Source organism: Chrysemys picta, chromosome 3, assembly GCF_011386835.1.
Source record: "Chrysemys picta bellii isolate R12L10 chromosome 3, ASM1138683v2, whole genome shotgun sequence".
Classification (NCBI taxonomy): Eukaryota; Metazoa; Chordata; order Testudines; family Emydidae; genus Chrysemys; species Chrysemys picta.
This window is the reverse complement of record NC_088793.1, coordinates 195,226,286-195,242,481: the sequence shown is the minus strand read 5'-3', so window position 1 is coordinate 195,242,481 and position 16,196 is coordinate 195,226,286. Positions and strand designations below refer to the sequence as shown.

The following is a 16,196-nucleotide window of genomic DNA, read 5'->3' as shown; positions in this document are numbered from 1 at the left end:
TCACTTTTGCTCATAGTTCTTTTCAGCTTGGGACTATATTCTGTTTGCATACAGCAACTGAAATTAGAACATGATCACTTGCAGCTAAGCCGCCATTAGTTATTAGTTCAGTGATCAATTTACCTTTATCCATCCAAATGAGATTTAATACAGAATTACCCTGAGCTGGCTGCAGTACTTGGTGTGTTAGAAAGTTACCATCTATAACTTCTAGAAATTCCAAGCATGCGTTCCCGGTGGCAGTACAAGACCTCCAGTTCATGTCCCCCAGATTGAAATCCCCTATGAAAGTGCAATTTTTCTTTCTATACATCCTAGCTAGATGTTAAAGGAGCTGTTCCTTTGTCTGATTTGTGGTCTATAATAGACCCCCACCGGTATTCAATCTTATGGTTTATCTGGCAGTACACCGATCATATGTGTTAGAAACTGTGATGGGGATAGTCGTGCCTAGTGGTTGGAGCTGTGGCAGTGAGGTCTAGTAGTAAGAACCAGAGTCAGCGCTGGAATCAGGAGTCCAGAGTGGGGTTGGAGCAAGGTGGGAGCAGGAGTAGTTACAGGTTGGAAACAAGAGCCAGGCTGGAGCAGGCTAATGCCTAGGGAGCCTGTTACCCTTGTCAGGCAGGAGATAGTTCCAAGCCCTGGAGAGACCTTTTGCAGACTGAGTTGCTGTTCCTCCTGCAAGGCTTATATTTTCCCTGAGAGTCACCAGACCAATTCCTGGCCTGTGGATTGGCTGGCGCCTAGCACAGGAGTGACTCATCACCTTACAGTAAGCATCCAGGCCCTGTCCTTCTGAATTGTCAGTAACTCTCAAGCGGGTAAGAGTATGTTTGTTCTTGCGTGACACACACACCCTTCTTATGTCCAATCTAGCCCTCCCAGTGATTTCAATATTCCGCTCATGTGACTCATTCCAGCCAGTTTCAGTAATACCAACTATGTCAAATACGAAACTATGATAAATGAATATTTCTAATTCCAGGCTTCTAGCTTTGGTATCTAGACAATTGAAGAATTTGTTGTTTACATACATTTTGTTTCTCTACATTCATGCTATTTTGAGTCTGGGTTTTACATTTGAGTTAGGGTTACCATACGTCCGGATTTTCCCGGACATGTCCGGCTTTTTGGGGCTCAAATCCCCGTCCGGGGGAAAATCCCCAAAAGCCGGACATGTCCGGGAAAATCGGGAAGGAGGGAGGGAGGGCTCGGTGGTGCTCGGCCGGGGCCTCTAGGGCTGGGGTCGGCGGTGCGGGGCCGGGCCGGGGCCAGCGGTGCTCGGCAGGAGCCGGGGTCGCGGGGCCGGGGACACGGTGCCGGGCCGGGGGGCGCGGTGCCGAGCCGGGCGCGCAGTGCCGGGCCGGGAACCGGGGACGCGGTGGCGGGCCAGGGGCCAGGCCGGGCCAGGAGCCGGGGTCACAGTGCCGGGCCGGGCGCAGTGCCGGGCCGGGAGCCGGGGGGCGCGGTGCCGAGCCCGGGGGCGCAGTGCCGGGCCGGGGTCCGGGGTCGTGGGGCCGGGAGCCGGGGTCGCCGGGCCGGGAACCGGGGGCGCGGTGCCGGGCCGGGGGCCAGGCCGGGCCAGGACCCGGGGGCGCGGGGCCGGGCCAGGAGCCGGGGGCCGGGAGCCGGGCCAGGGGCCGGGGTCGCGGGGCCGGGAGCTGGGGTCGCGGGGCCGGGAGCCAGTGCCCCAGGGCCCGAGCCAAGCCGGGCGGGAGACGCCGGGGCCAGAGCCTCTTGGCCTGGGCCGGCCAGCCGGCCGCCGAAGGGAGCCGCTCGGCCAGGAGGGCCGGACTGAGTCGTGCCGCACCCCGCCCCAGCCTACCTGCTGCCTCCCTGTTTCAGGCTTCCCGCGAACATTTGATTCGCGGGAAGCAGGGGAGGGGGAGGAGCAGGGGGTGGAGCGTTCAGGGGAGGGGGCAGAGTTGGGGCGGGGCTGAGGGCGGGGAAGGGGCAGGGTTGGGGCGCGGCCGGGGCCCCATGGAGTGTCCTCCTTTTTAAAAACTAAAAGATGGTAACCCTAGTTTGAGTATGTGTACTGGATTTACCATCTTAGCAATTTAGCTTTTACATGCTAGTTTAGAGTCCTTCTGGTTACTCTATCTAACTAGTCTGCTACCCAGAAGATTTGTTCCCCTCCTACTTAGATGGAGGTGGTCCAAACTGGACATCCTCCTCTTCCCACAGAAGATGGACCAGTATTCAACAAAGCCAAACCCCTCCACTTACGCCAAAGGGTTACCGCCAATATCTTCAGCTGTCTATCTGTTTTCACTTATGGGACTGGAAGAATCTCTGAGATCACATGAAATGTCCTCTCCTTCAGCTCCCTTCCAAGATCCCTGAAGCTTTTGATGATCGGCAAAGTGTCTTCTGAGGCAGTATGTGGTGTATTACCTCACCCACCCTTGTCTTTCTGAGGCCGATTCATTTGTGCCGATGTGTTTCGTAACCAATTCATCCTTCCCACAGTCTTTAGAATCCTGTCCAGTCTTTTAGTGGCATGTGTTGTCTTTCCTCCAGAAAGAGAATGACCCGGCTTTGAGGACAGATTCTGGACTGAGCTTGTTTTTTTTCCTCTGTCCTCCTCTCCCTTGCTGAGGAAATGCATGTTTTTTTCACACCATGACAATAATATCATGCACAAGATCTGTGCGTGAGCACAGGGTTCCGTTTACGGCAGCTAGAGGGTTTTGGAACACAAAGGAAAAGCTGAGCACCTCAGAGAGGGGATCCACCATGTGACAATGAGTTCCAGCCAGATCACAGTTTCATCAATTCCAGAGTACGTTGGATTGCGTGTGCAAACTAAAGAGTGTGTGAGCATGAGACACAAGAGGAGAGCAAAACAGTGTTCATCCCCGGTGTAACGTCACCAAAGTCACTGATGTTACACCAGGGATGAATCTGTCCCACTGCGTTCAATTAATGTATATTATTCAGTTAAATAAAAATTATTGACAAAATATATACAAGTTTCCAATGTTATAGGGCTAGAACAAACAGGCTCACAACAGCAGTGGGTTTGAGGAAGTGAGTTTCTCATGCACGGTATTTATGGCAGTGGCATAGAAGACACTTTTTGTTTTGCTCTCTCCGGTGTCGTTGATTACAAAACCATTCCTCCCTGGATTTCACGTGTCTCACATCTCTGTGTTTTGGTTTCTAATGGCTGATTCCATATTTCGTAATAGCCTGATTGTGTCTTGCGCATTCATTGTGGTAAGGGAGCTTCTCTCGTAAGAAGTTTCTGTACATCAGTCTAGCTCGGGGGATCTCAAAGTGGGGGTTGGGACCCCTCGGTGGTCGCGAGGTTATTACATGGGGGGTCATGAGCTGTCAGCCTCCACCCCCAAGCCCCGCTTTGCCTCCTGCATTTATAATGGTGTTAAATTATATAAAAAAGTGTTTTTAATGTATAAGGGGGGGTCGCACTCAGAGGCTTGCTGTGTGAAAGGGGTCACCCGTACAAAAGTTCGAGAACCACTGGTCTCGCTCATTGTGGATTCTGATGTGTTATTCCCAGCATGTCATTTTGTGATTTAACTCAAAATATATTTCTTATAGATATAAAACTATAGATAAGTATATTTGTGAGTTAATGTCCACAGCATTATTTGTTTTGGCACGTGATCGATTGTAGCATGGGTCTTGGCACGGCTGCGAGAGATGCTGCATAGGAGTGAAGTGTGTTTTTAATCCCTTTTTTGGTATTGGTCAGCCAGTGAATTCTGTATGTTGAGTTGCTTGAGATAGTGGTAATAGTGTCTTTTTTCATATGGCCTGTGAAAGAATTGGCTTAGTTGGGCTCTGCAGCCATTGTTGGGAAAGTTCTTGAGTGCACACAGTACTTCATTCCCAAATAGGGTGTGGTGAGGTTGAATTACATGATCAGATAGTGTAAGCAGTAGTGTTATTAGGGAGGGGTATATTTGTCTCTTGGTTGGTTTGTTTGTTTGTTTTAATAACCGAGGAACCACAGAGATTTTTCTTGTAACTTTTTTGTCTGTCCCCTTGGATTTCCCCAGTGTGTCTGTTGTGAGGCCTAGCGCAGAATGATTTAACTGTAAAATAAGAATTTTAATCGCCTTGGAATTTTTTTCTGAAAAATTCATGTTTTTGTTCTTGATGGACATCGTGGTGCGGAGGTCAGCCCAGCATGCCTCCCTTTGGTCAGGTATGGTGCCACAGTTGAGCCTCTGCCTCGGTTTCCCTTCATCTGGGTTATAAACAAATCCAGACAAACCTTTTTTATCAAAGGGCACCCCCTTCCAAGGGTCTCATTCATTAACAAAAGTCAAAAGCTCAAGTAGCACCTTACTGAGATACACCTGGAGGCATTTGTTGTCTTGGGCTCAGTCCAACTAGCTGTCTCTGGCTCTTTCCTTGAGGATACCCTGCTTTCGTGTGCCTGATCCCTTTGCCAGGTCTTCTGTTTCCCCCTCCACACATGCCTGGGCAACAGTCTCTCTTTCTGGAACCCTTCTTAGTGCCTTCTCTGGGTTTCTCCTTTCAGTCCTTCCTTAAGCATTCCCAGCTCTCTTCTTTGGATGTGGGCTGTAGTGTAAGTCCTTCACTCTCTTCTTAAACCACTCTTCCCTCTTTATCTGGCTTCTATTAATCAGCTCCTCTGGTCCTTCCTAAGCAGGAGCCCTACGTTCTCTCTGGCACTGAGCGCTGGGTTTTCCAGCTCCTCTTTCAGGTGGCTGTTTTCCTTGATTAGCCATCCGGCTTCTGGGTCCTCAGCAGGCCACTTTCCCCTGCTGGTATCTCCCGGGGTCTGACCTGCTATGAGGGAGGAGGCAGCCTTTATGCTTATATATATAAAACTATTGGACCTTTCAAATCCTTAAGGGACTATGCCACATGATGGGGTGGGATGACCACTAGGCACTATTGCCCTTAAGGGCTGACTACCCCATCACAATTGACTTCTATCTGTTGGGTTGTTATTTATTATTTGTATCGCAATAGTACCACGAAGGAGCACCAGTCATGGACCAGAACATCCTTATGCTAGGCACTGTACAAACACAGAACAGAAAGCCCCCAAAGTGGCTACAATCTATACTCTGTTTCTAGCCAGTGTAGATACAATGGGCATTTACTCTGGTCTTTCTCTAGCAGGAACCCAATGCTTGGGGATAGCACAGAAGGTAGACTGATATTAGGGTCCAGCACAATGGTGCCTTATCTTGGCTGGGTCCTCCGCACACTAGTGTAATACAAGTACAAAAGTGTCTAAGGCTGTGTCACAGCCAAAAAAGATGTGTTTTTACAGCAAGATCATTAACATGAGCTAGTTATCTCCGTGGAAAATCCTAGGATCACAGGACACCGCCAATACCACGCTGAGTAACTGAGACCACCGACCAGGGAAATAACCCACTTCCTTCCCTGATGAACCAAGGGACACACCCCACCCATGTACTAATTCGCTACACCGATACTAACTTGGACTCCTTATACATTCCATGGGTGGCGTACCCGAGCCCATTTATCCACTGACACTTGAAAAACTTTTGCACCCCAATTTGGGTCTATGCTGGTTACATGATATGTATGTATCTCTTCACCCTTGCAACCGACACCTGTAATCCCTCATAACCCAAGTCTGACCCCAGATGGACAGTACCTTCCCTCTTAACCTGTGTATATTTAATTTTAAACATTCACTTTAATAACATTTTTATCAGGATGTAGTTAAGTGAGGTCAAACCACAGTTCGGGGGCAGGGAGGGGGATAGATTTGACCTATAATAGGTTTAATAGGGCTTTTTGGATGTGTTCAGTTCTGTGTTTTGGCATTAGTTTGATATATTGTCTGGATCAGACATTTCTGTAGGTGTTTTTCGTCTACTACTTGCTTTGTTATAGAGGTGCTCTGTGGGCGCTGGTAAGCCTCACTGGTTTCGCCTCGGTTTACATGATAAAGCCTGTCTTTTGTCCTGTGTAAGCTTATTATACAATACCAGTACCTGTTAGAGTTCTTCCAGCTCTACTCCCCCAACCAGTTATTTGCCTTGCTGGTCTAAAGAGGTCAAAGACGGTGCAGTGACTGAACAACCTCATCCTATCAGAGTGGGAACAGTGATCCCGCTCTGATGAGCTGGAGCAAATGGGAATGAATGGTTTCCATTTAGAGAGCAATCCAGCTCCTTTGTGCGTGGATTCAGTATTTGATCTCTAGGAATGGCTCCAGGCATCACCATCACAACGGGCACCTTTATCAGAGAGACCAGTGATTGGCCAGACATGGATGCTTGAGGATGATCTCCTCTCTTACCCCTAGGGTGCTCCCTTCCGATTAGCCTTTCAGCATGTTAATGGAGCAGCTTGGTGTGTTGCTAAACTGGCTGTTCCAGTTTTGTGGACGAGCGGGATGGGGGTCAGTGGTTTCCAGGGCTGTCATTATTTGCAGCATTTCTCCTGAGCGCCACCTGCACGTGATATGTGTCTATGTACTAGATAACCTTTGAGGGGTGTCTACTCCCTGACCCGGACTCCTGAACAATCCCACAGGGGCATGCTGGACTCACAACTCGCCACATTTAAGAAAAGGAGCTTATCATCCTTGCCAGTTTGTTACTGAGCCTGAGCCACTTCGTTACTGATGAAGTCAAATCATAAGTTGTTATAACCCCCGGTGGTGGGTCCCTGTGATTCTTGAGCAGAGCCCAGGTTTGACAGAATGGTCGAGCTATATTTGTCACTATTCTTACAAATCCTCTTTTGAACATTTTTCTTCCCAATTGTACCAGGAATTACTATAAAATAAAATACAGTTAACTGGTGTGTGCTAGTAAAGAATAGTGATGACAACATACAATACAGTAATGCCATAATTGAAGTGCATTTCATTGTCTCTGCAAGTGAATTTAGTGCTTGTGAAGATTCCAGATTGATTGCACTTAGAAATTCAACTTCTCCCTTCACAGAATGGGGAAAGGACAGGATTTCTTGCCCACCCAATCAGAATATAAATGCAGCTCCCCGGTTAACCCACACCATCCTCTTTGGGGCCCACCTCCCCCTTCTGTCCTCCTCTTCCAGCACTACTCCTCTCAAGAGCTGCCCTTTTCCTGATATGGCATGCCGAAGAAGAGTGATCTCACCAGGCGTTCTGTGACCTTACCAGTGACCAGCCACTTAGATTTTCCCGTATGTAAAATGGAAATGATAATGTTTGCCTATCTCAGTGAGGCTATTGTGAGACTTTATTTTGTAATTTTTGCAGAGCACTCTGATGTCCTCCAGTAGAAGGTGCTATCTATACATGCAAAGTATTATTATTTACCTATCTCGCAGGGGGGGGGTGAGGATTCATTAGTTAATGTTTGTAAAGCACTTTCAAGATGTCCAACAAACATGCTATAAATGCTCAGCATTTTTCAGTTCGGCAGTATAAAGTGGTTGTTGTCAATGTGAGACTTGAAACATAAGATTGCCTGGAAGTTCAGCTGTTCTGAACACTTTATTCCTTGCAAAAATATCTGCACAGTAGTTAGGATTGTTCTGCCACTAGAAGTGGAGGGAAAAAAATGATCAGGACTTCCATTCTTTATGCTCTTTGGAACCAAAGCCAGCCTTAAGCACATGCAATGCAAGCAGCTGCTTAGCCTTAGGGCCCTGCTTTCAGAAGCCAGCCTGATCTTTTCCTTCAGCAGTGTCTGGGAATCTTTCCACCCGCTTCCATTAGCAGAAGGGGAGAGGGAGGCAACTAGTCACCCCCATTTCTCCTTGTGTGGTCTCACTTGTTAACCATAATGCTGACTACAGCAGGGATCTCCCTGGAAACATGTCTGAACCTTTATTCTGTTCTCCAACATGTCCACTGCCGCCTTTAAAATTTTTTATCCTCTGTAGCAGTGAGTGGCCTGGGGTCTGAGCTGAGCAGGAATGCGAACCCCACCGAATCTTCAGTGAAAGTACGACAGCTCCATGCTCTATCAGCTCTTCCACAGAGTCTGCCAGGCCAGGGAGACACTCGAATAGCAATATCTGGGAGCCAGGTGGCTGCTGCCAGGGGTCAGAGCCAGGGCTGCCCAGAGGACTCAGGGGGCCTGGGGCAAAGCAATTTTGGGGGCCCCTTCCATAAAAAAAAGTTGCAATACTATAGAATACTATATTCTTGTGGCGGGCCCTGTGGGGCCTGGGGCAAATTGCCCCACTTGCCCCCCCCCCGGGTGGCCCTGGTCAGAGCCAGTGTGGAGGTACAGTGGCTGTAGTCCCCCACAGACCCTCTGCATGGCAGCCTTTTCCACCGGTGGAGGGACGCCTGACATGATGATATGGGGAGATCTTTGCAAGGAGATGCTCACTGAGATTTCACCTCATACAGCTCAACTCCTGCAGCTTTTAGCACATGAAGGGAGGTGCTGGGTCCGTATCTTCAAGATTTGTCACTCAGGTCTCCATTTCCTGCAACCTTGGGGAAACTATTCCCGTATTTCCTTCGAATGAAATTAAACTGGCAGTCCCCGCATCATCCAGCACATGTCTGAGCCCCACCATTCAGAATTGGCCTCTCCTCAACATTTTTCAACCCGTTGTCTTTTGCAAAACAAAGCATCTTATCCCGAATAGCCCCGTTTTATCATGAAGGACTCGCAGCTTCAGTGCTAACTGGGAGTGTCTCACTAAGGGAGGGACCAAGCCCGTAAAAAGTATTTGGATTGAAACAAGGGGGCCGTGAAAGAAATTAGCTCGGTACATTTGAATCCCTTCATTGTTGAGAGTGATCACAAGGCCCAATGACGAAGGAATTTTATAATTTGAGAGCTAAACTCATTCATAGCCCGTCACTAGACTTTTGATCAGATGATGGGCCCTAGGGAACTCTAGACTCCCTTTTTTGTTCTTGTTATCACCAGGGCCGGCTTTAGGCCGATTCAGGCGATTCCCCTGAATTGGGCCCTGCGCCTAAGAGGGCCCTGCGCCCTTGCTGCCGGTACGCCGCCATACCGGGGCGGCCGGCTGCCCCAGGGCTCCCTCGGCTATTTAAAAGTCCGGGGCGGTAGAAGCAGGGGAGCCCCAGGCCCTTTAAATAGCCCCCAGAGCCCTGGGGTCGCAGGGGGCTCCGGCGGCTATTTAAAGGGCCGGGGCTCCAGCTGCCACTGCCGCTCTGGTCCTTTAAATAGCCCCTGGAGCTCCGCCGCTTCCCCAGGGCTCCGGCAGCTATTTAAAGGGCCGGGGCGGTAGAAGCAGGGGAGCCCCTGCCCTGCCCACAGCCAGCCCCTGCTGCACCCCCTGCCCTGCCCGCACCAGCCCCTGCTGCACCCCCTGCCCTGCCTGCAGCCCCCTGCCCGCACCAGCCCCACATCCCCTGCCCTGCCCACAGCCAGCCCCGCACCCCCTGCCCGCAGCCACCCTCTGCCCGCACCTGCCCCGCACCCCTGCCCTGCCTGCAGCCAGCCCGTCTCCAGCCAGCCCCTGCTGCACCCCCTGACCGCAGCCAGCCCCTGCTGCACCCCCTGACCGCACCAGCCCCGCACCCCTGCCCTGGTCGCTGCCAGCCCCTGCTGCACCCCCTGCCTGCACCAGCCCCACACCCCCTGCCCTGCCCACAGCCAGCAATGTACATAATATATAATTTTGTTATTATTTATATAGTTATGGAAAGTAAATAATACATGGAAGAAATGAAAGGGTTTTTTTTATGTGTTTTTTTTTTTTTTTTTTTGGTCATCCCTGCTGGGGCCCCACCGAAAATGTTCTAACTGGGCCCCACACTTCCTAAAGCCGGCCCTGGTTATCACCCATCCTTAAGGGGCTAGGAATTTCAGTGGATTGATGAAGGCAGCTACCTTTACCCCTGCAGACCAGGAATCCCTTTTGGTCACATTTTTTCTACATCCGAGCCCATGGAAATGTTGACACAGTGCGGCACAGTCAATATTTCCTATTCAGGCCTCCCATGAGTCACACTGGTAAAGCTTTAATACTGCCTGCACTATACACGTTCTCCCTTTCAGATACGGAAACGGCTCGTAAGCCATGCAACCTCCCCCTCAAAATGTGCATGCAGTTATATTGGTAAAAAAGGTGCTTATTTCCCCTCTGAGAAGGGAACCTTTAGTGTAAGGTACCTTTACAGTGTATAATTGCATCCACATCAGGAGTCATTCTGGTATAACTATTTTGGTTTAAAAAAAAAATCCCCCCCCCTAATCAAAATAGTTGTACCAATAAGAAATCTGTGTGTAGATCTGGCCTAAGAAGCAATGGTTTCCTCTTCAGAATTAATTGGATTATCTAAAGCAGTGTGTGCGAGTTCCTTTAAATCTGACATTTGGCATAGTTTCTTAATTTGATAGGTAGCCTATAGGAATGAAATCCATTAAAAATGAAGAGAACTCCCAAAGGAATTTCAAGAGAGACCAATCACAGTGAAAGCTATTTTAAGAAAACCCAAGGCACCTGCAAAACCTGGTTGTTTTAAAGATGAACTGCGAGTGGATAGAAAACTGTATTTGTACTTCTCTTTTCTACTTTCCTTTCCTTCTTTTTGATATATACAGACCAAAGAGGGTGTTCCCCCCCCCCCCTCAACAAAACAAAAACGCTTTTGACTGTTCTGCTTGCTTTTTATATTAGAAATTCAGGTCTTGTGTTCCAGGGACAACAGGTTAGACACTATGGGCAACTGCAGAATTAGTGGGCTAATGACATCAGAAGCACCAATGGAATGAAACCTGAGCAACTGAGGGCTTGTCTTCACTACCGCGCTATCGGCGCCTCTGCAGCTTGTCCTGCGAGAGTGGGAGAGTGCTCTCCTGTCAACGTAATCACTCCATTTCAACAAGAGGCGGAAGCTATGTTGGTGGGAGAGAGTCTCCTGCGGACAGCATGGTGTAGACACTGCTTTAAGTCGATGTAACTTACGTTGCTCAGTGGGGTGGTTTTTTTCACACCCCTGAGTGAAGTAAGTTACATCGACTTAAGTGGTAGTATAGACAAAGCCCTGAGAGTGGAAAGGACTGGTGGAGTATTTACAACTGGGGTTTTTTTGCTTGTTTTCATTAGCACTGATGTAACTCAAGCTCCTGACAAGCAGTTGAGAGAACGGAATACAAGACTTGCGATGCCTCAGATTGCTAAGTGTAAAAAATCTGCTAAACCAACAAAACTTCTTTCAGGTTTTTTTCTATTTACATCATCAATTACAAAAAAGAGCACAACCCCTCTGTTTTCCCTTTGCTGGTGATCTTTAACGCAGGTGTTCGAACAATGAAGCAGAACTGCATTCAACTGGGTTGAGATTACCTTGGGGCAGAGATACTTCTGCCAATTTTCTGAAGAAATGTGAGAACTACTTAGGTGGGGAGCCACTTGGCTAGCAATGACTGAATCCCCATTGCTCCACTCCTACACACCACATCCTCTGCCACATCCACTTTACACATCACCACCAGCCAGACACGGAGGCAGTATGGCTAGTTTTTTCTGCTGAAGCTCTCCAAGCCGATTTAACAGTAACGGCATCTCGTCCAAGGTCTGGTGGAGCTATGCACCCTAGTGCTTAACGATGGGAGGTTCAAACAGCCACTAATAATACGAGGGGCCAAATTCAGCGCCATGTTGATAAGCTGAATGCAGCGGCTGCGCCCTCAGACTGCAGAGCAGTATTCAGCTGGGGCACACCCATGCCAATACAGATGTATGAATGACTAAAGGACTGATGCTATTACTGTTCAGTCTCCTTGGAGAGCCGCGACAGATGAAACCAATCTGTTACATCTCCGGTTGACTGATGCGCCATTCTCAGACAGGGAACAACCTGCACTCGAAGGGCTGCTCATTATGTCTCCCCAGACCAGGTTCCCGCCCCCTGAACTCCCCTGCAGAGTGCACAGCCCTCCACTCTCCCCCCCCCCGCCCCCCCGCGAGCCCACCCCACCCCGGCGGCTCCCGCCCCAAGTCCACTTACTGGCTTTGCCAGGCTTGGGCCGCTGCAGCAGCTCAGCAGGGAGAAGCCGCCTTCCGGAGGCACCAGAGAGCCAGAGCGTCCCACTTGCAGCGGCGGCTAGCCCCAGCCTTGGAGGAGCTGGCGCGGCACAGGGGGGCAGCAGCACCCCCCCACACCCTTCCTGCGCTCCACGCTTGGGCTCTGTGGCTCCCGGGCATATGAGCCACCGCCAGGGCGCGGGGCCCTGAGCCTGCTCCACGAGGGGCAGCGGCGGCTCACACTCCCAGGAGCCGCAGAGCCCGAGCGTGGTGAGAGGGGAGCTGGGGGGCATGCCTGCCCGGGCAGCGTCCCAGCGTCCCCCCTGGGGGCTCCTGCAGCAGATGCATGCTGTGGGCAACAGCCCCCATGCGCCCCTCGGCTCCCCCATTGCCACGCTCAGGCTCTGTGGCTCCCGGGAGTGTGAGCCGCCGCTGACCCTCCCGGAGCAGGCTCAGGGCCCCGCGCCCGGGCGGCGGCGGCTCACGTGCCTGGGAGCCGCAGAGCCTGAGCATGGCGAGGGGGTAGCTGGGGGGCACACGGGGGCTGCCGCCCACATGCATCTGCTGCAGCCTGCTGCTGCCCTCCCTGCACCGCGCCGGCTTCCCCATGGCTGGGGCTTGCCGCCCCCGCAAGCCGATGCTCTGGCTCTCCGGTGCCTCCGGAAGGCGGCTCCTCCCTGCCGAGCCAGGGCACCGCTTTTTGGCGCCCCCCAACCACTTGGCACCCTAGGCGACCGCCTAGTTCGCCTAGCGGTTGCACCGGTCCTGGATAGGAGAAACTCTTTTGCTGGCGTAGTAGTGTCTTCACTAAAGCTCTACAGTGGTGCAGCTGCAGCTTTTTAAGTGTAAACCTGCCCTTAGAATCTCTCCAGATTTTTTTTTCTTCATTTACTACAGGAGTGATGAAGATTCATTTGTCTCCCAAAGATTCAGCTCATCCAATCCTGACACATATGGCCAGTTTCTTGGCTCTGCTTCCGGGGATGGGAAGGATACTGAAAGCTGCCTTTATGCCACCCACTCACCTCATCTCTTCAGAGGGAGAGCGTGGGACTGGAGTCTGGGTAGGTATGCTAAATCTTCCACACACAGCTCTGCCAGCGTGTCTCTGTCCTGCCATGCCACACCTCTCCATTCTAGACCCCTTTTTTGCCCACTGCCAGTCAGTCTCTTTGCAGTGGGGACATATCTTGACAAGCAGTTTGAAAGAGACCACCAGACTCATTTTGATTGTGACCTAAGACATAATTTGAATCAAGGGCTAGGGAGGTTAAAAGGGTCATGTGGTGAGTGAGAGCATCCTACATGGGCGGTGGGTATCACAGGCCAGGGGACGCTGAGCCTCCCCAAATAGCCAGGCATAGCCTTGCTCATGCTCCGCCCCCAGGTCCCCTACTGACTGCTTCCAGTTTCCACTCTTCCCGTGGCACGGGCTGGGGCTAGGGTGGGCCAGCCTGCTGCCGGGACTCGGGGCAGCTGGGGCTGGTGATTGCGCCGCCCGGGGCTGGGGGCATTGGGGGACCATGCCACCTGGCGCTGGGACTGCAGCACTCTGGGCCTGTGGGCACTTGGGAGGTCCGGGGGGTGGGCTGCGGCCACAGTGGGCAAGCTCTGGGCTCCAGCGGAGGAGGGGCCTGGCCTCAGGCAGAAGGGATGGGGCCAGGGGCTAGCTCTCTGAATGGGCGGTTCACACGCCGCCCAGGCATCCTATTGACTTCCATGGAAGTTGTGAGTACTCAACATTCTGTAGCATCAGATCTTAAGTTACCTACTGCACCATGAAAAACACGAAGGAGGGACAGATGTTGAGAAAGCCTCATGCTCCGGAAAAAGGGAAGAGGTGAGATATGGAATAAATCCATGTTTCCTGGCAACCAATCTGCGTTGCATGTCACCTGTTCAGGAACAAAAGCAAAACTGTAGTTTACATCATCGAGGACCTGTAATTCCAATATTGAATTTGAATAGATATACTACTATAGGAAAACAGCTTCACATCAAGTTCAAACTCCACCCTGGCACCAGTCCATTGTGGTCAGTGGACTGAAGAATTTAGCCCTGTGTCTCATTATTTCAAGTTACAAGAGTGACAATTAATAATAACTTCATGTCTTCTTGAATACACCTAGTTAGGTTTTTTAACAGGTGAGCTAGTTTCATTACTAGAGTATTTCTTGGTCTTTATTAAGGATAGAGCTGAACCAAAAACTCAACTCAAAATAACTTTTGGGGAAGTTCATTGCTGAATCTGAACTGTGTACCATAGGCTTATCTCTAGTTATTTATAATTAATAACTGATATTGTGCCAGAAATGTACAGTGGGCTGTACAAACACAGATTTAGATATGTCCTCCATCCGGAAGAGTTTATAATCTGAGACAAGATAAACAAACATAAAACAAGATTCTGGGCAGGAAATCGAAGGTGTGCTGCGGGGGGAGGGGTTTAACTATTTGAGAGGGATAACTCAGTGGTTTGAGCATTGGCCTGCTAAACCCAGGGTTGTGAGTTCAACCCTTGAGGGGGGCCACAACATTACCCCATCCAGCACTCCTCTGCCCACTGCCCCACCACAACTGCCCAGCCCCCCACCCACAGAACCCCCACTCCCTATTGCCCCAACACTCACATCTTCCCCGCCCCCTCACAGCCCAGCACCCCCCTCAGGCTCTCCAGAGACCTACTCCCCCATGCCCTGCCTCCTGGCTGCACTCACCGGCCCTGCTGGGAGACAACTGTGTGTGCCGGGCTGAGCCGGCAGCGCAGCCAGGGCTGGCCCCAGGGCCAGGAATTGTTCTGTCCGTTCAGGAGTGGTGCGATCAGCCAGGCCCAGGCCTGTCCCGGCCGAGCTCCCTCAAGACACACTTGCCTGGAGGGGCCCAGCCAAGCCCCCCACACCGTCCGCTCCCCCAGGTTGAGACTGGCCAGGCTCCTGCACCAGTCCCAGATGGCTCAGCTCTGGGGAGACAGGCGGGGCCCCACAGGCCTGGAGCCAGAGGTGCACTGGGGTCCTGCCAGGGGGCTGAGAGAAGCAGGGGCTGGGGCCATGGGGTGTAGAGGAACTCTCGGCCAGCCGGCAGGAGCAAGTGGTGGGCGGGGGGAGGAGCTGGGTCTTGGGGTGCAGTGCAAGTGGAGCAGGCCAGGGCACCTTCTGAGCATGGGCCCGGCTCCATGGAGCCACTGGCGCCATTGTAAACCTGGCACTGGCTAAAAGCTACATCGTAGGAAAATGTTAGGCAATAGAATCTGATGCTGGCTATCTTAGAAGGGGGGGGGACAATAGTTCACTTTTTTTGGGGGTGGGGGGGAAAGTACTGGATCAAATTCAGGTTTGTTGGAGCACCAGCAAAAGCCTCCAACTCTCAAAAATAACTTAGATTTTTCAAATGTCCAATGTCAGGAATCTGTTAGCTGCGACCATTGCCCTAAGATTCTCAAAATGCTTTTTTATTATTATTATTATGGGACTCCAAGGAAATTTAGTCATTTGTGCAGAATTATACAGAGATTCAAAATGGCAGCACTCTGGAGATTCTTGGACTGAGAATAGACATTTCTGTAAACAACAAAAATGAGCAATTGAAATTTGCCGCATAAGCTTGTAGTTATGTTTAGAAGCTTCCAAAAGGCCTGGCAAGTGCTCAAGAGTGCAGCCTTCTCACTGGAGAAAGGGATACCTTACTAAGCCTTTGAGATCCCTGTGTGGCTTCAGTAAAGCAAAACACCACCAACATTTTGGCTTGTGGGTCAGACAGTCATTACAAATTGAAGTTCTGAGCTGCAGCTGTCCCAGGCTGCCTCTCTCTGTCTCGCTGACATATTGCACTGCCCCCGGGGGCTGACTCTTTCTTTGCTTAGGAACATGCTGTAGGAGTTGCGATACCAGAACAGACGATTGGTCCAAGTTCAGGGTCCTGCCTCCCGCTGTGGCCAATACCTGATGCTGCAAAGGAAGGCAGCGGATAGAGCACCTGACTGATTTCTGCAGTGTTATAACAAAGGGTTGGAAAATTCCTTCTCAACCCTTGCAGACAATCAGCCTACACTCTGAAGCATAAAGCTTAATTGACTTCCCTTAGATCTTTTTGCTCTATTGTAGCAGGTGCAGGTGCACATGTATTCACGTTCATGAAACTGCTTTGAATTCTGTCAAACTATTTGCCTTGATAATTTCCTGTTGTTTGAATTCCACAGGGAGATTAGTAAGTGTGCCTGTGTATATCCAGGCACATACACAAATGAAACACAT

General features: G+C 50.8%; 1 long non-coding RNA gene across 3 annotated transcripts in view; it reads right to left on the bottom strand.

The window, feature by feature from the left end:
* The window catches only part of LOC122174363 (uncharacterized), a 28,935-nt gene that overhangs the window by 5,900 nt on the left and 6,839 nt on the right, over positions 1 to 16,196 (bottom strand). The window contains exons 2-3 of one of the 3 annotated variants that reach the window (XR_006176074.2): positions 13,715 to 13,841; positions 12,615 to 13,183 (exon numbers count right to left, since the gene is read on the bottom strand). This is a non-coding gene — a long non-coding RNA (uncharacterized LOC122174363). Of the gene's footprint in view, positions 1 to 12,614; positions 13,842 to 16,196 lie in introns of those variants that run through there. The other 2 variants (XR_010599970.1, XR_010599971.1) reach the window with 2 other exon arrangements.